General features: G+C 42.1%; 1 protein-coding gene across 26 annotated transcripts in view; it reads left to right on the forward strand.

Annotated features, from left to right (window-relative positions):
• The window catches only part of CAMK2G (calcium/calmodulin dependent protein kinase II gamma), a 2,374,050-nt gene that overhangs the window by 714,910 nt on the left and 1,639,598 nt on the right, over positions 1–19,542 (forward strand). The window lies entirely within an intron of this gene.

Raw genomic sequence — 19,542 nt, forward strand, 5'->3', positions numbered from 1 at the left:
TACAAATAGATTTGAGTTGGTAAAATGAATTCTAGAAAATGAACCAGAGACTTCATAACCGAAAATCTGGGACTATTAATTAAAATGCTCCATGTCTCAATTTCACCACGTTCCATGTACAGATTCATCAAATTTGTGAGTTGCTTAGCTCGAATATCTCTCAACCTGGGACACGATACTATCAGATGTTGCACAGTTTCTCGCATGCTATGCGATTCACAGTACTGACAAAATTCTAAATCAGAGGGAACAATATTTCGCCTCACCAGCACTTCTCGCGTGGGCCATAAATTCATCCTTAAACGTAAGAACTGATTCCGAAGTTTTGCTGAAGGACATTTCACAAGATAGTTGGCCGCTTTACCCATCCGTTTAATACCAAAAATGTTTGTGTTAAAATCTCTATAATTTAAGCAAATGTCAGTTTTGAATCCAGACCCATTGATAATATTTTGTTTTAGCACATGTTGGGTTTTCAATTAAATACTGTAGTGAGATGTTGGCTTCCATTAAGGTATTCAAAACAAGACTTCGCCATTTTGAAGGAAAAGCCAGAGTGGAAGAGGACAAATAACGGGCAACCGTGCTCAATATGTTATTATTCACACCAAGCAAACACTTACTCAAAAAAGAGCACATTCTCCATTTGACCCTGCTGGATAGTGAATTCAAGCCGAGTTCAAAGCGGAGGATGGGCATAGGCAGACAATTCGGCAGGTGTAAGACTTTCCTCCAAAAGGCAGCCTCCAATTTGTCCCATGAGTGATCATTAGAATACAGCTTTGATTCGGCGCCATATATAAGTATAGGAATAACTTTTTGTTCATAAAACAGGAAAAGATGTTTTAAAGAGAATTTACCATACTTGTAAACAAGTATTTTGGCCTGTGATATGAGGGTCAATAGTTTTGCTTGCAACATAATCGAATATTTAGAATCACATACACTATTTTGGATGAACAGACCCAGATATTTATATTCAGAGACTATGTTCATTGCTCTTGTTGCAGACACCAAACTAGATTTTGTGACTTGAATCTCCCTCTTGGCCTACATACCATAATCTGCGATTTTTCAAGATTTACAATTAGTTGGTTCTCCAGGGCATATTCAGACAGGGCAAATAGGTTCTGGAGACCCTTTAGCGTTTGAGATATTAGTACAAGGTCGTCAGCGTAGAGGAGCCACGGGATGCGCTGGCCACCCAATTCAGGGGCATCCGACAGAATTTGAAAGAGAGTGACCCATATCAGATATGAACAAATTAAACAGTATTGACGCCAAGATGCACCCCTGTTTCAGTGCCAAAAATGTGGCAAAAGATGATGATAATAGGCCTTCAAAAGAAAGCCTGACACGCATGGATGTCTCCGTGTGCAACTGAATGATTATTGATAGCAAAGAGGAAGGGCAAGCAAGGGCATTTAACTTGTGAAATAAAAGATTGCGATTTATAGAGTTGAAAGCTGAACGAAAATCCATAAAAGCAAAGTATAAAGATTGTTTCCTGGTTGCGTATTGAGATTTAAGCATATTTATTGTAATCATATAAGGGAGAGTTCCTAGGCCACTAACAAATCCTGATTGCAGGGGATCTGACTTGAAGAACGTTTTAGTCCAGTTTTTCAACTGCCTCAAAATTAAACGAGAGAAAATCTTTCCAGGAACATCAAGGAGGGAGATGGGACGATAACTAGCAGGGTCGGATCGATCACCCTTCTTATAGATAGGGATGACAATCGACTGTTTCCAGGACATAGGGATCCTCTGAGACGCATTGATGGACTCAAATAACAAATCGAGTATGTCCGCCCAAATGTCCGGGAATTGTTTAAGATGTACGTTGGACAAGCCATCCGGTCCAGGAGCTCTGGAGTTACTTGTTTTATAAAGTACAGGATATCGTCTCTATCAAAGGGTATATGGAAAGGTGGCAAAGGGTCAGGGATACATAATCCTGGATGTGATGGAGGTGCAGCAAATAATGCAGAATAGTGCTGAATCCACTTAACCTCCAACGCATCATTCGCTTGAACCGCCACCTGATGACCAAATGTGGCTTGGTTTATGATATTCCATGACTGCGCTGTGTTCTTAGAGGCCAAGGATTTTAACATGTTATTTCCATCAATTTGATACATCTTGGCCCTCATACCTCTTACTCAATTTCTATACTTTGTTTTGATAAGAGAAAGGACGGATGATCGCATGCATTGTGGGAGTTTAAGAGCACCCCTTCTGTCTGCGCGCAGCGTGGCTTTCCTAGCTCTGATTTCATGATCATATATATGCAGGTGGGGTATTTGTTTGTTTGTGAACAATGGAACCTGATTGGAACAATTGCATTACATCATGATAGACTATATCAACAGGACAGAGGCCCACATTTCCACTATTCAGTTCTGCATAATAGCAATTTCTAAAAGCTGCCAGGGATGTCTCGGTGCATATCAATCTATTTCTGGCAGGATTTACCTTGAGGGAGCCCAAAATGGGGACAGATTTGGGAAGGTCAGCAAGAAAATTTGAGCTCCAGATCATATGCAACATATTGTGGTCACTCACTTCAGTATGAATTATTTCAAAAGCAGTGACATTATTTAGCATATGTGCATTTGTATACATAAAATCAATAGTTCCCTTGACCTGCCTTGATGCCAAGTGGGCCTCGGCGGAATATCCTGTGTAAAAGCTCCATTTAGCATGAACAAATGTCGCGATTTCACGAAACTAGTCCATTTCTCTATACAAATTCTTTCCGATTGACATGGAGGGCCCAAACAGTGCAAATTTAAAGCACCAGCTAAGAGTATAAGGTCAATATGGCCCTCAAGCATGACAATATCAAGGGCTTTGGCCATAGAATCCAGGAAACAGTCATCTGAGATACCCATTGGGTTCCAATATGCATTTATAGCGGCACAAGAAAACTTTGCCCCTAAGATTTTTGTCAATTGTAAAAAGGCGTTTGGGGAGTACCAAGGTTCAAATTTTAGAGTTGAAGACTGCTTGACAGCCGTCATCAGACCAGATGTAGGACGCCCCCAAGAGCCTGTTCCTGCTGGTACCAGGAGAACATCAAAATTGTTCCATGATGGAACATTAGTAAACCAGGTTTCTTGCAGCATAATCACATCATGATCTAATAGTGACACACTCTTATTATTCAGCAAATGACTATTTCCTCTGGAATTCCAACTAATGAAAGACAAAATACATTTCACAGATGCCTGATTCTACTGATTCTAACAATGACTTATTTTGGGGTCACAATTGCATGTATGGGAAGTAGATGCTTGTTTTTTGCTTAAAGCTTGATTTGGATAAGGAATCTGGGAACAATGGGCTAGAGAATCTGGAGCCTCTGGCATGGTTTGGAGGATGAAACCCAGTCCAAATAGCTGAGATTTCACGGCCCATAGGGTATTTACCACAATCCTCTAATCCAAAGATTTACAGAGGTACGATTTGATTGGTGGAAAAATTCTACAAGCTCGATATCAATAGTGCCAATGTCATCAAGTTCAGGAATTTCGCCAAAGATTGCAAGGACAGAGGCATGGTTGAGATTGTATTGTTTCGCTGGGGCGGGCATGCAACTAAGTGTGAAAGCATGACCAGCTGGGCGCTTAAAGCCTGCAGTCAAACGTTTTTGGTTTGCTGGCAGTGGCGGAGCTTTGGTACTTTGCTGCTCAACTGCACATGCTTTAGTTTGGGACAAAACAGAATTCTCAAAAAACTTAGTCAATGAAGACTGAATTAATTTTTCCTTATCTTCAGCAGCCACAATCCCAGAGGGAGAGACATTTAACTTGGCCTGAACTGACGCATGGGGACAAATTTGGCTAGATAAAGCCTTGGCCACTTTATGTGAGGGTGTTTGCGGTGGCTGGGCAACAGGCGCAGAGGATTTAAACACAGGGGCTGATCCACTCGTACCAAAAGACAAGTTTTTAGGAACAGATTTGGTTAACATGAATTCATCAATAGCATGCCTTAGTTCTTTAAGTTGTGTTTCTTTATCTACACAGCCCACTGATGTGGCAGCATCTAGTGGGCAGCCATTAGTTGCCTGATTTTTATGAGAGTTCTTAGACATATACGCCACACGTATCAAATTATTTAATGGACTGTGATCTACCACCGGGGATGCTACCATCGGCATTGTCCATGTTTTTTGTGACTGTGAGGAGTATTTTTTTGCAATCGCTTTGGCCGCAACTACTGCGGTTGCAGCCGGTATGGAAAGATTTTTAACAAAAGATTTAATTTGCGAGGAGCGTTTGGCCACAGTTTTGATGTTTTTAGATTTTTTTTGGGGGGGGGGCAAGCTTTTTAAACCCCAACCTACTAACATCAAAAGGATTTGAGTTAAACTCAAACAAAGGGTAAGTTGATTTTTTTGGTTGGTCTGAAAGAGTATCATGTCTACCACTCATATGGTCTGTTATGGGATTTAAGAAACATGGAATAGTTCATAAACTTGTGGGAGAGGTGCAGTCTGCCGAGAGGTCTGAGAAGCTACGGCCTTCAACGTACTAGATGGAATGGCAACCTGTGACAGACTTTCCAATTTTTTGGCTAGCGTAAGATGTTCTGCCAAAAGCTGGTTAAGTTGGATAGAATGAAGATCGGCCTTTGTGACCAAAACCTCGAAGAGCTTTGCTAAAGCCATGATAGCAGTATTCATTGAAGTGAGAGCTACCCCTGCATTTACACTATGAGTTTCCACCAAGCCAGACTCGGTAATACCATGGGTGGCTATTTTACGCGGAGTTGGGGCAATAAATGATAGATTAGCTACAGAGTTCGCAGCACTGATATTTGTGAACAAGACAGGAGATTTGGACAGATTTTCAGATAGAGTATGCGAAGAAAAAACAGTAGCATTTATGTCCAGATCAATAACGGGCATGTCACCAGTGTTTGAAATTGATGATGTTTTCGAATTCAAAGAGTTACTTATAGATGTGACAGAGGTCTCAGAGGATTCTGCATGGGGAACAACAACACCAGTCAGCACGTTGTTTAACAGAATACTGTCTGTGAGAGACACGCTTTCTTTAGCAAAGGTAACTGTAGCAACTACTGTAGGGCCAGGGTTTGCCGACTCTTTTGTCGTACCCTCGGCCCCTAGCATCTTAGCTGGGAGTACGCATAATGAGTCCTTTTTTGCAGCAGCAGATGTTTGATTCGTTGAGGCAAAAGCTGTTGGTATGTTACTTCCGTTATTACGCTCAAGAGGTTTCGAAACACTTTTGTCACAACAAAAAGGTCGAATGTCCATCCCTAAAAGGATTTCTGCTTTTGTTTTGGACTTTGAATTCAAGTTAGTCATACGAGGGGTGGAGCTCAAACGAGGTTTCTTAATTATAACAGAAGGAACATTAACAGTTGAATTATCTCCATTAGAGTAAAGTAATGGCGAGACTGGGGGCATACCTGTTTTTAGGGAAGAAATGCTTCGTTTCATTTTCACACGGCACCAAATACGCCCAAGCAAAACCAAATTGCAGCCTAAGGAACCTTGCCACTCGCCGCGACAAAGCGGCTAAGCGGGACTTGACTGGGACTTGCTCCGGTGCGCGACTCAACAATTAGTCTCTCTGGTCATGCATTCAATGATGTTTGTGCAATGCCAATACAAAAAGCAAAGCTTGACTGCTCAAAGGGACTGGCCCTGCAGTCACAGTCAAGCAAAATAAGTTAGGCAGGACTCAACAATTAGTCTCTCTGATCGTGCATTCAAAGAGGCAATGCGTGGATATAGCGCTGAGGTGGCCTACCCAAAAGGTCCTGCTTCACAGATACCCACACAGAGTCCACTAACTATGTGAATTTGAAACCAATGATGGTGCGCCACAGTAATTTATGTAGGTTTAATAATCTAACGCACAGTCATTTGCCATTAGTCTGCGAGCTTCGAGGATTTTGCATGTAGAGCCCTCTCACCTTTTCTGTTGCTGCGGTGGATGTTGGCTCGCGTTCACTTCTCACCGAACACGCGGGTAGAGTAGCAGACAGGAGCCTTTAACAGCTAACACATCACTTCACATAGACATAAGGTGGCAGGGAGGCTGATACAAGCTTCTGAGACACCCGGAGATCACGCCACAGAATTCACACTAGTGCCGCTTTCCGCGCCTCCAGAGCCAAACAGCAGCCTAACAGCTTCACCTCGCGAAAACAGCTGCCCTTAACACCACAGCCGGGCTTCACATTTATTTTTAAACCATCTGTTCACAAAACACTTCACTTCTATTAAACAAAACCACACTCTAAATATACCACACACAACCAATTCCTTTGGTTCAGGTCAATTCAAGGAAAGTACATTGGGATTTGACCGGTGTTGTGAAACAAAAGACCTTACCGGGGGTTAAGCAGTGCTCACATTTTGACAGTAATGACAGTTCGGTCTTACGAAAGAAAAGCATACCCGCGGGATGAATTGTAACCATAGTCAAAACACATTTAGCACATTGAATTAAAAAAAAACAAGGAATAGCGGATAAAACACATAGGCAATACATTTGTCAAGGCACTCTAATCAGAGGACTTGTTATAAGAGACAGATAAAGTCAATAGGCCTGCGCCAGTGTCAAATGGAGCAGGCTCTGTTGTCGAGGATCACACAATTAGAACAGTTTGAGATTAACGTTGCCAGGAGTACTTGAATATTGTCAAAGGGAGGCAAAAGTTATAAGGGGGAAGGAACAAAGGCCAAGCCTTGGGCAAGGAAAAGGGTTCACCCCGATTCCTCAAGGTCGGACGGAGAGAACGACCAAATGGACACAGTACCTTATTCGAATGAAGAAAGCTGGTGCCACGGCAGTTGTTCCTGGTAGTTCCTGCAGACTCACGGTTCCTGAAGCTTCTGTCGTGGGGACAAGGACGTCTGGAGTGATCTGCACTACCCAGGGATGAGGCCAACAGCAGCAAAGCAACGTTGAATAAAAGGTGCGCTCCTTCAAAACAGGAGAGTGCTCTTCTGATAGCTATCTGGACCACTACAGTTTCGTGCAACGATTTCGACCCAGGAGAGGATTCACTGGCTGTAGAAAGGTGAGCTGGTTGATCCCACCAGGCTCAAGGGAAGACGACTCCGGACGGGATCTTCTCTGTCGTTGAAGGGTAGATAGCTCACGACTGCAGTAGGGCTTCACCGGGACTTGGGAGTTGCAGCAGCCGTCTTCTTCTCTGCTTCTCTACAGTTCTTTGCAGTTCCAGTGGCGACTCTGACTTCCAGCCCAAGAGTCCTGCCTTTTATGCCAAAAGCCCCAATTCACACAGCCTGGCAGTCAATCGCACAGCAGGGTGGTTGTCCAGCCCGGACAACCACCTCAGCCAATGGACACAAAGTGCGACTTGGGTCTCCAAGGAAACCCTGTGCAGGGGGTTACTAAACCCTCTCTCAAATTCAGCCCACATAGACACCCAGACACCAAAGGAGGGCTTCTTCGCAGAAGCCCGCCAAAGGACGGCGAACAAAGAAGGCAAACCTGGTTTGCCTCGCAAAGTAAAACGCAAGAAGGATGTTAACACAAAGAAATGGCGACTAAACCCGACCGGAGGCAAAATAAAATCTATTTGGTCAAGCGGGTTTATGTGTCGAGGCTAACACAATAGCCTAAAACAGTACCACGTTTATATACTACAATCGCAGTAGAAAGGTTAGGATAGATACCACTGCCACCAGCCAAGTCTTAGTGTTAAGGGAGTGAAACAAGGCTCCAGGAGGTACAGACAAAAAGGGATCAGAGTTAACCCTTTCCAATACTCCATGTAAGATGGGGTGTACTGGGTCTGTAGGTTAAATTACTTCATAAAGTAAATGGCAACTTTACTTGTTTCTGGTGGACAGTAGTCAGCCCTAGAAAAATTGAGTCAGTGGGAAGTCTTAGACAACCCTGTGTCACTGCACTGAAGGTGCTGTGTAACGCACACAAAAAGTTGGGCTCATGGAGTGGTGTGGCTCCAGAGCCCAAGATCACTCAAAGTAGAAATGCCCATGGCAAAACACATGTAAGAGTGGGAAAAAGGTTCACACTCTTACCAGGTGGAAAAAATAAACCCCAGAAATCCAGCAATGCTGCTGAGGGACTCACCGGGTAAGGGAAATTAGCCATAAATGAGAATTCTTCCTAACAGTAAGAGATGTTTAATGTTGAGTTGTTGAAATGCTTAATGTTGAGCCTTGCCACCTCCCGTGGTTGTGCATGTGTGTACTGATATGCATTCTTGTATTCATGAGCATGTTAATCCATGCCAGACCCCATGCTGGAGAAGGAACAAGTTACTTACCTGTAACTGTTCTCCAGCATGGGTCTGGCATGGATTCACATGCGAACCCGACCTCCAACCCCTCTGCGGCTCTTCTCTTGGTCCTACTGCCACTTTACGTGCTACCAAATCTGAAGATGGCTGCCAGAGGAGGGGCTTAGGTAAAGGGCAGTCATTGGCTGGGTGCAGTATGACCCAGAGCTCAGTGATTGGTTGTTAGGAGAAAGATAGTTCAGAAACAAAACTGATTTCTTTCTTTACCGAGGATTCCCAGCCTTACGGGAAATATTCAGGAGCATGTGAATCCATGCCAGACCCATGCTGGAGAACAACAGTTACAGGTGAGTAATGTATCCCTTCTGAGGCTTGTGGGTCTGCTTAGATCACATGCTCTGCATAGTCCGACATCTAGTGGTAGTCCCAGAGTATTGCAAGATTTGTTTTCGAAACTCAAAAAAGGATGTTGACTGGGCGTGTTGATAATACTATTCCTAGTGGGAAGTCTACTGTACCCATGGTCTTTCACGTGTCGAGGTCCCTCAGATTGTTTTTTCACCATTGTGGTCGGTCGTAAGTTGCAGAGTTCCTTTCAGGCTGATACCCTTGATTACCTAAAGTTTATTCATAGACTGTCTCTATACTTTAACGGCCGCCTGTTGTCACTGCATCTGCATCTACTGCTCAACAACCCTTGGTGGACGACTCCATCATTGACACCCGACTGACTCGACGACCAGACACTGTGGCCTTCACAGGCCTCTTCCCGTCTTGGCTCTTACATTAGGGAGAGCTGGGGGAGGTTTCATATAGTTGCATCAAATCCCGTTAAAGAATGCCTATTCTTCCACTCCGTTTTCACTTTTGTTGCCAAATTGCCCTTTCCATTTATTATGGAAAATACCCCTTTTTAAATTTTGTCCAACCTGCAATATGAAATTCCCTTGGAAGGAAACTCACCCGAGTGTGCAACTGTCTTCCTGGGGACCACCCAGAAAAGATCTGCAAGTCCTCCAAACTTTTCCACCTTAAAACCCTGAAAGACTGCCAGACCAAACGCTGGGCTGTCAAGACCATGCAGGCTGAAGCCTCAATCAGCGTGACTGTGGAATGCAGTGAGGGCAGTATCAGCGTCCTTAGTGACGCTGAAGGTGACCGAGGGTTCATCAGAACCCCATGTGCGGGCCCCCGACTCCATTAAGCAGGCCCACTGTCCTGTGAAAAAGACAACACCCGGCGGCCCTACCGCACACACCCAACAACACGCTAAGCACACAGCAGACCATCTGAGGTCCTCGACGGTCCAAGCCCACGTGGTGCCTGTGGAGAAAGCCTCTAAAACTTCCCTGTCCACTGGGCCATCGCTCACTTTCGCCACATGACAGTCCTCCGGAACTGGGGTCAAAAGCCAGTTCGGACACAGCGCATAAAAAGGCCCTCCTTTCGCGCGCTGAAAAGCTTACGACGAAAGGTGCATCGGTGTCCCCTAAGCCTATGCAGAAAATGCAAGAGCTTATTAAGAAACATGTCCCTGTTATTCTTCTACAGACAAAGCTGCCAAAAATGGCTAAATCCTTCACACCACACCTTTGCCACTCCAGCCCACTGTCTCTCAGGATGCTGGTACTCCCAACACACATCTAACCCCTCAGTTTTTCCAAACCCCACGGAGTGGACCTCTGAAAATTTCAATAGAATAATTAAGAGGATGTCCTGCCTTTTAGATTTCATGGCCAGGCACCCTGAAGAACTTGGATCTCTTAGGGCCTCCTCTCAGGCGGGAGCTGCTAAACACCAACCCCCTGCCAAAAAGCCATCTCTTGACCCCTCGCAGCCCAGCACTTCTGCCCAGGGCCCGCCAGCCTCTCTTTATCAAGACCCGTCTCAGGACATGTATGTTATCGATCCCTCAGTCTCACGGTCCTGGCTCTCTTGGAGACCAGGGAGATCAATACAGCCAAGACCAGTACTATGATGATGGTAACATTTGTCATCCAGTCGCCTGACCACCAAGACCAGCCCGTGGCGGACTCTCATAAGGAGCTACTGCTAAAGGGTGCCCAACACTTCAATATTGACACCCAGTCGGACAAGGACTTAGTGGAGGACATTCTTGGTGACAAGAAGCCCGCCACTCAGTTCATTCCCCTTTTACAGGTGTGAAGTGAGTTAGCCAAGTGTTTGTTGTTCTGTGGGCGGGGCTCCCAGGTACCAGCCATTCGTCAGGTAAGACTTTAAAGACTCACCTTTCAGGTTAAGGCTACCAAAACCGGAGACAATAAGGTAACAGCACTAAATCATTTTACATACAGGCACACTGTGAAACCTCATCTAGCAGTCAGTTTTACCCTGTCTGTTCAACATCCGTTCCAAACCTGTCTGGGACCGATTTAGGGTTGCTTTCTGCCATCAACCATCAAACGCAAGCATCAGATCATACTTTTGTTTTGCCATGCCCTTTGTCGGAAATCTACAATGGTTTAACATTCCCGGAAAGGCAATCAAGAAACCCCAAATCTTGAACTGGTAAACCCTATTGTAAAGCGTTGACAAGGGCGGACTCACGGAAAATAATCCCTCTGGTACTGGCGGTAGCCTCATGCGAGGCAGACTAGGGGCTGCCTGGGCCGTAATTGCCTCCTCGACTAGCCTAGGGAAAATGTCCAACTACTACCACCCTACCCAGGGAGAAAAGTTGAATCAGGGCGACAATAGTATAAACATGACCACTGAAACCCTAAACAATACAAAATTAGATTACAGAGACATTGATAATAACTCCTTGTTTGGGGGGCGTATGCTACACACTGCAAAGTGGTTTGGGGTCTAGTAGGCTACACCTGGAGCCACCTGCTGAGCCGTTTTTCCGGTAACAAACCAGGCGGTTACTGTTGCCCAGGTGCATAGATCGCCTGTCCACTCCGACCTGACACAGCGGCTGTGTGCATCGCCAAATGTTTATAATACACCAAGTAGAACTGCCAACTCCATCCTCCTTATAGTGCCCAGATTCAAACTCTGTAAAACCGGAGGAAGCAGTTTCCTGGTGAAAGCAGCCCAGTTATGGAACTCCCTCCCCCCTGCCCTAAGGGTAGACCAGGCCTACCCACACTTCAGGCTTAACCTCATTCACTGGATTAAGGAAAATGACAGCTATATCCCAGTCTGCCGCCTCCCACACCACCGGCCTTGACTGCCTCTCCTGCCTGTATACACTGCCCTATTGTCTTCCCTCTCCCTGACCAGCTCCCTCCTTTTCTTTACCTACTATGTCATTTCCATATGTGTAATCTGTTTCTCTGTGTATCGAACTGTAGAGCACTGTAACCAAAGCTGAAAATCATCTTGCTGCCTTCTGCGCCCTGATACACTCGGGTGGGGTGCGCATTATAAATAATATAACAAACAAACTGCTGATGGAAGTCTAAGCCCGACGCAAAGCAGCAGCCTTGCTGATCAAACGGAAGCTAGAAATACTCCTATTGACATTCTACATTTCCCTGTGGGCATACATTGTACAAAAGCCAGGCAAACTTACTGTCTCCTTGGACAGCAGACTTTTAGACCTGGCTTGTCAGAAGGGTGTACCTGGGACTTTAAGTCTGGATTCAAACCACAATGGAAATCCCGACCCTCTCGCTGAAAAATGAGTGCCAATCTGCCCGCTCTGTGTAAGAAGTCTGACTGGAGACACAAACCCTGATACCACTATGTTCATAACTGGTACACAAAGACACCTGGCAAAGTGGGCCAAGGCCATACCAGTCATCGAACCATCGAGGGAGGCTGATGATTTAGCTTCCGAACAATTAAACTCCACCACCATTTCATCTTTACAGTCCAAGAGTAAGAAGGACAAAAAGAAGGTGGCTCAGAAAAGACAGACAAGTCTGCTGATACATGAGGAGGTCTTTGGGGTTATTTAAACCCAGACCTTGAGTCAGTGTTGGTCTTTGGAGTAGTAGCTGGTGACCAGTGAATTGAGACAGGGGTTGGAGTGGAGAAAGTTTGAGGAGAGAGCAACCATAGAGGAAACATCAGGTGCCTGGGCAATAATGTAACCTGGAGGAGAGACACAGGGTACCATAGCAAGGAATCTAGAAAATTAGAGGGAGACCGAGGGTGGTGACCAAAGTGGGTGATGTTAAGAATGAGCGTGGTGGCCTGAAGGGTGCAGAAGGTGCCCAGAAGTGTCGAGGAGAGAGACCTAGAAATCATTGCCCTAGGGGGTAGAGCGAACCTTGACAGTTTGGTCCAAAGGGGAAACAAATGAGCAAAAGGGGTGTTCAGGTGTAAGAAAAAGGCCTAGGAAACTGAAAGTAAGAAAAGAGTGTTGCTCATAGAATTGAAAGTGTCTAGGGTCCTGAAGGCCAGAGACATAGTTTATTGAAATTGGGAATTGAGTGTACAGGAGTCATGCTTAGATGAGGCAAGATAGATCTTGAAGGGGTGAAGGTTGGGGTGAGAAGAGACTTGTTGAGTATTGGCTGTACTATCCCAAAGTCGCTAAGGCAAGAGAGTAGGTAGAGACTATGAAATTGAGGACTTGGAGAAGAACATAGCCTAAAGGCGTAAAGTGGAGTAGAAAGGTAAGAGGGTTATGAATGGATAAAGAAATGGAAGAAAGAGACTAGGAGTTGTTTAAGAATTGATGGTAGATATAGATAACTGGATAGCAGGGGCATAGTTAAGAACAGGAGGAACTGGGACCAGAGTTGCTGAGAGAGATGGTTTTGAAGAATGGGATACAAGCCATAGAAGAAAACCTGGTGAATAGGGATGAGTATAGCAGAGATCTAGGAACCAAAGAAACAGGGTGACGTCCTGGGCCTAAGGATCAAAACCTATATTTCCAGGGAGAAGTAGAGTATTAGTTGGCCATTCTTTTATCGTAGTTATTTCTTGTGGGAAATTAGGCCTACTTAAACCCATGGTGGGGAAGCACAAAATCTAGAAAAAGTAGGACCACCCACGCCACACGTGTTCAAGGTTAGAACGATAGATTAATGTAAAAAAAACACCTCTGAAATGTCTCACTTCATTGAAAATGTATTAAAATTGTAGTTGTTTTCTGTGCATATTTAACATTTAGTGCAAAACAAGTACATGACAATATAAACAAAAATGTCTGTCCTTTTTCCTTTAAGTCCCACCTGGGAGTGTTCATACATAAAATCAACTAATAACATGTAAACAAAATGTTTAAGCATATTTACACTGTTCAAACAGTGGAGAAACCCAAACACCAATTGCCACTATTTTGAAAATCAAGTTTTTCAGCCAGTGTCATATTTGATTCCTCTCCAAAGCGAATCCTTTGTGCCACTTAAATTTTAAGATTCCAGGGTCTGCACTTAGAGTGCTTATATTGTGGCTGAGACAATATATAAACTAAATTAGTAGATAATATATTTGGTACTCCTAAGAGGTGCGATCCCCAGAAATGAATTGCAGTCAGCTTTTCAAAGTGATTTGATGTATTATATTTTGTATATTTTCTGGTTTCTCCATGTATTTGATTCATATATTCAGATCTTTGTTCCATCCTTATAGCATTAGTTTATCTCCCAACACGTGTTTACCCATAGCTTTAGCTATGGTTCCTCAGGAGAGATTCTAAATAAACAGAAAAAAGTTTTTTTCTTATACAAATATTCATGGAGTATTTTCTAATTTTGTTAGCATTAACACAAAAAGAAAACCACATTAGTCATATCTGTATAGAAGAGGACATACACTCACCCTGGTTATTGTTTTCTTAGTCTTGATTGATGTGCTTTTCATTCACTTTTATAGGTATATTCCAATGTTTCTTGAAGAATCTGTAAAAATAGGTGCACAGAGCTTTTTAAGTTTGTTTACTGGGTTCTATTCCAAATGTTAATCACTATGGATATGGGGATATAAAGTCTTATCTGGTCTCCCCAATACTTTCTATTCTGCCCAAATGATTTTTAAAACTGTCTCTATGGGTAAGTTATGTTGGATGCATAAACAGCTTAACATAATGCACATAGGCGTAGCTGGATTAACCATTAGTATGGAAACAAAGTAAATAAGTATATTAATGAGAGATTTTAAATGCAAAATGAAAAGGGTAAAAGTATAGTTTGAGTGTTACCTTATGTTTGGTTTTGAATATATCCCTCAGCAAAGTACGATTGCCTTGATGCATCCACGATGTATCTGGTCATATTGTGTCCTATTTATATGTCGCAATGCGTGGCGCGTGATGACGTCATCGCGTTTGCGTACCGCGATGACGTCATGCGTGTCAATAAGTGCGGCGGCCATTTTGGAATGGCAGTTTTTTCAACGGGCTGTGTATTTATTTCAACAGTTGTAAGAAATGGGGATAATATTTAGAATCAAGTCACAAATCTTTCATCTAGCTCTATTTATAGTTAACAGGCATGAGTTAAATTCAAAGTGCTTAGTTTTTCGGCACCACAAAGTTTGTTGCCGCGATGACGTCAAATGCGTCGTACGTCTGGCGGCCATTTTGAAATGGCAGATTTTTACAAAGGGCTCCATTTTTACTTAAACAAGTTTAAAAAGTGGAGTTAATATTTAGGAAAAAATGACAAATCTTTTATCTGGCTAGAATTACAATTTACAGGCATAAACTTAATTCTAGATGCTTGGTTTTTCAACTTCGCGAAGTTTGTTGAAAAATAATTATTATAACGTGCCAATACTCAAGCCTGTATTTACTCCAAATTAACATATAAATCGACTTAGACCTTCAGTGTGTTTTTAGGAGAAATAAATAAGATATACAAAAAATCTTGATTTGTGTGGCAGTCTAACCTGCAAATAACTGCTGTTGCATATTTACAATAAAGATTTTTTTTTGCACCTATGTGAATTCAAAAATTATGCTAGTCATTCAAATTTGTTATCAGAGCCAATATGCCATCTCAGGTTCCGTGTTGAGTCCAGTATGGCATGTGTCCAGAATACATATCCATTTTGATTCCATTCTTCGTAATAGGAGTTCTCTATCTCCTCCTCTTTCTGGTTGTTCATTTTTTTCGATGCCAAAGAATTTGATGTCCCTAATATCTGATTGACTATGTTCTTTAGTGAAATGAGTAGCCATCGGGTACCTGGTGTCTCCATTTTTAATTGCTCTAAAATGTTCCAATATACGTGTCTTGAGTTCCCTTATTGTGCTGCCAATATATTTGTTTCCACAAATGCATTGTATTGCATAGATCATGTATTTGCTTCTATAATTGATGAATTGTTTTATATCTTGCATTTTCCCGGTCGGTAACTTGATTTGTTTGGTGCCATTAAGCATTTCAGAGCAGATGGTGCACTTACTGCATTTATAGGATCCCGTTGGTGCCGGCACTTTCAGAAAGCCACTGAGGTTCTTTTTGACTGGAATCCTTAAGTGACTGGGACTCAACAAATACATTGCTTATCTCAATGACAATAAGTACAACATCAAATTTGCAGAAAAAATCAGCTCTGAAGAAATAGAATTTCTAGACCTACAACTATACACACATGGGGAAAAGATATTTACGGATCTTTATATTAAACCAACAGCAGTCAATAACAAGTTACATGCACAGAGCAATCATGTGAAACGTACCATAAAGAATATCCCATACGGAGAGATATTTAGAGTCAAATGAAACTGTAGCCTGGACATAAAGTATCAAAGACATCTAACCAAGCTAAAAGACAATTTTTCTCCAGAGAGGATACAATGAGGACTCCTTAAATCATGCAATAAAGAAAGCAGAAAAGGTGTCAAGAACTAGCCTCTTGACTGAAAAACAAAGCAACTGGGAAGAAAAATGAGAAAACACACTTCATTACAACATTCAGTAGTGAAACTAACAGCATGAAGAAAATACTGATCAGACAGTGGAACATCTTACAAACGGATGATACACTAAACACATTTATTGAAGAGAAACCTACAATGGTATTCAGAAAAGCACCAACTTTGAAGAAAAAAATGGAGTCCCAGTCAAAAGTAACCTCAGTGGCTTTCTGAAAGTGCCGGCACCAACGAGATCCTATAAATGCAGTAAGTGCACCATCTCCTCTCAAATGCTTAATGGCACCAAACAAATCAAGTTACCGACCGGGAAAATGCAAGATATAAAACAATTCATCAATTGTAGAAGCAAATACGTGATCTATGCAATACAATGCATTTGTGGAAAGAAATATATTGGCAGCACGATAAGGGAACTCAAGACACGTATATTGGAAAATTTTTGAGCAATTAAAAATGGAGACGCTAGGTACCCAATGGCTACTCATTTAATTAAAGAACATAGTCAATCAGATATTAGGGACATCAAATTCTTTGGCATAAAAAAATGTAACAAACAGAGAAAGAGGAGGAGATAGTGAACTCTTATTACGAAGAATGGAATCAAAATGGATATGTATTCTGGACACTTGCCATACTGGACTCAACACGGAACCTGAGATGGCATATTGGCTCTGATAACAAATTTGAATGACTCTAGCATAATTTTTGAATTCACATAGGTGCAAAAAAGAATCTTTTTTATTGTAAATATGCAACAGCAGTTATTTGCAGGTTAGACTGCCACACAAATCAAGATTTTTTTGTATATCTTTTATTTATTTCTCCTAAAAACACACTGAAAGTCTAAGTCGATGTATATGTTAATTTGGAGTAAATGCAGGATTGAGTATTGGCACGTTTTATAATAATAATTATTTTTCAACAAACTTCGCGATGTCGAAAAACCAAGCATCTAGAATTAAGCTTATGCCTGTAAATTGTAATTATAGCCAGATGAAAGATTTTTCACTTTTTCCTAAATATTAACTCCACTTTTTAAACTTGTTTAAGTAAAAATGGAGCCTTTGTAAAAATCTGCCATTCCAAAATGGCCACCGCACGTATTGACGCGCATGACGTCATCGCAGTACGCAAACGCGATGACGTCATCACGCGCCACGCATTGCGGCAAATAAATAGAATGAAACAATATGGCCAGATACATACTGGATCGTGGATGCATCAAGGCAATCGTACCTTGCTGAGGGATATGTTCAAAACCAAACATAAGGTAACACTCAAACTATACTTTTACCCTTTTCATTTTACATTTAGAATCTCCCATTAATATACTTATTTACTTTGTTTCCATACTTATGGTTAATCCAGCTATGCCTATGTGCATTATGTTAAGCTGTGTGTGCATCAACATAACTACCCATAGAGACAGTTTTAAAAATCATCTGGACAGAATAGAAATAATTGGGGAGAACAGATAAGACTTTTATATCCCCATATCCATAGTGACTAACATTTGGAATAGAACCCAGTAAACAAACTTAAAAAGCTCGGTGCACCTTTTTTTACAGATTATCCAAGAAACATTGGAATATACCTATGAAAGTGAATGAAAAGCACATTTATCAATATCAATCAAGACTAAGAAAACAATAATCAGGGTGAGTGTATGTCCTCTTCTATACAGATATGACTAATGTGGTTTTCTGTTTGTGTTAATGCTAACAAAATTAGAAAATACTCCATGAATATTTGTATAAGAAAAAAAACTTTTTTCTGTTTATTTAGAATCTCTCCTGAGGAGCCATAGCTAAAGCTATTGGGAAACACGTGTTGGGAGATAAATTAATGCTATAAGGATGGAACAAGATCTGAAAGTATGAATCAAATACATGGAGTAACCAGAAAATATATACAAAATAAATAAATCAAATCACTTTAGAAACTGACTGCAATTCATTTCTGGGGATCGCACCTCTTGGGAGTACCAACTATATTATATACCAATTGCCACTATGTTAACATTTCTTGAATCTATTGCAGAACTAGACCTATTAAACATGTCTCCAATTTCAGGTCTAAAGCTCGCCAGTGTGTCTGTATATCAACATCGGACTATGTTCTCAGTCCTCTGAGTTTGGTATACTTGTTTGCTTATGAATGTCTGCAAGGAATGGAACAATGCTATATGAAATGTCCTTCCGGTATTCATTTGTCCACAAAAAAGGCTACAGGAGTTGCCACTTTCTGTAACTAGGTCCCACATTCCTCTTACAAAGGACCCTGACAATTCCACCAAGACAGTCTCAAGGAGCAAATGGTGGGGATCCTGAAAACGAACCCATCCCAGACCAGGTCACGTAGACGGAACAAAGAGTATAAATTAGCCTGTAGAATCAATGCTGGGCTGGAAACGTCAAATAGCCTCTGCCGCTGAATAATTCCTGCCATATATGGAGAATATTGTGAGCACTGGGAACGTCTTATTGCAAGCTTTACCCAAAAAGGGGAATCCCGGGAAACGCACAGGATGACAGACTGTTTCGAACGTTTCCATGTACATTTTTAGGGAAAGCCATCAGATCAAATCCTGACACTTCAAATATCACTTGTTAATGGGTCCTAATAAATCTGTGTTTCTCTGGTCATTTGATTCTGTCACAGGCGTGTTAGTTTCCATAGAAGCTATGAAAGCTCTCCTGCAAGCAGTGGAACAGCCCAAGTATATGGTACAGTGCGCGTGGCAAACTTAGCAGACCAAGGAAAATAGCTCTTTAATCTGCTGCAAAAACAATTGAACTACTAGCTGTTCGTAGCAATTGTAAAAGCTATAATTGATATTGAGCTTATGTAATATCTGTAGCCTTGGCTGCTCCAACTGACGTATCCTATATGTTATTGTCAGCTGAAATTGGGTATTCGATACAGTGAGCTACAATGACCGACCTTGAGCACAAGCTCACATCAGCAGATACTCAAAATGGCGTGCTATACATACTGATCACTTAATTTACTTTGCCATGCCACCGGTATTATTTTGCAAAACAAGAAACGCAACTGTACATTTCCTATCCTTCTTAGCTTTCCCAAAATGACTAGTCTGTAACCTTGAGACCCTACGCATAGCCATCCAAAATTTTGTGATTTGGTTTATTTGCCACAAATAACTGGAGAGGATTCATGAGAACGTAAGCTTGTGAAAGTCACGCTGTTTGATCAAAAACACAAACTTCTTGCACGTCTAGAGAGAAATTGAGACTTTTGATATAAAACCTACCCTTGGCTATTTGCTCATAATTAGGTGGTTGTATGGCAGCTCCCCCAAAGTCCCTACGGCCCAAACCACAAAGATGTAGGTATCGGGACATGCCCAGAAAAGTTTTAAATACTCGCTCTTAGATCAATTCTGTTTTTTCCCCCTTGGTATAGAATGTTGTATTCACATGCGTGATTTTCTGTTC

Source organism: Ambystoma mexicanum, chromosome 8, assembly GCF_040938575.1.
Source record: "Ambystoma mexicanum isolate Mex_15411 chromosome 8, UKY_AmexF1_1, whole genome shotgun sequence".
NCBI classification, from domain to species: domain Eukaryota; kingdom Metazoa; phylum Chordata; class Amphibia; order Caudata; family Ambystomatidae; genus Ambystoma; species Ambystoma mexicanum.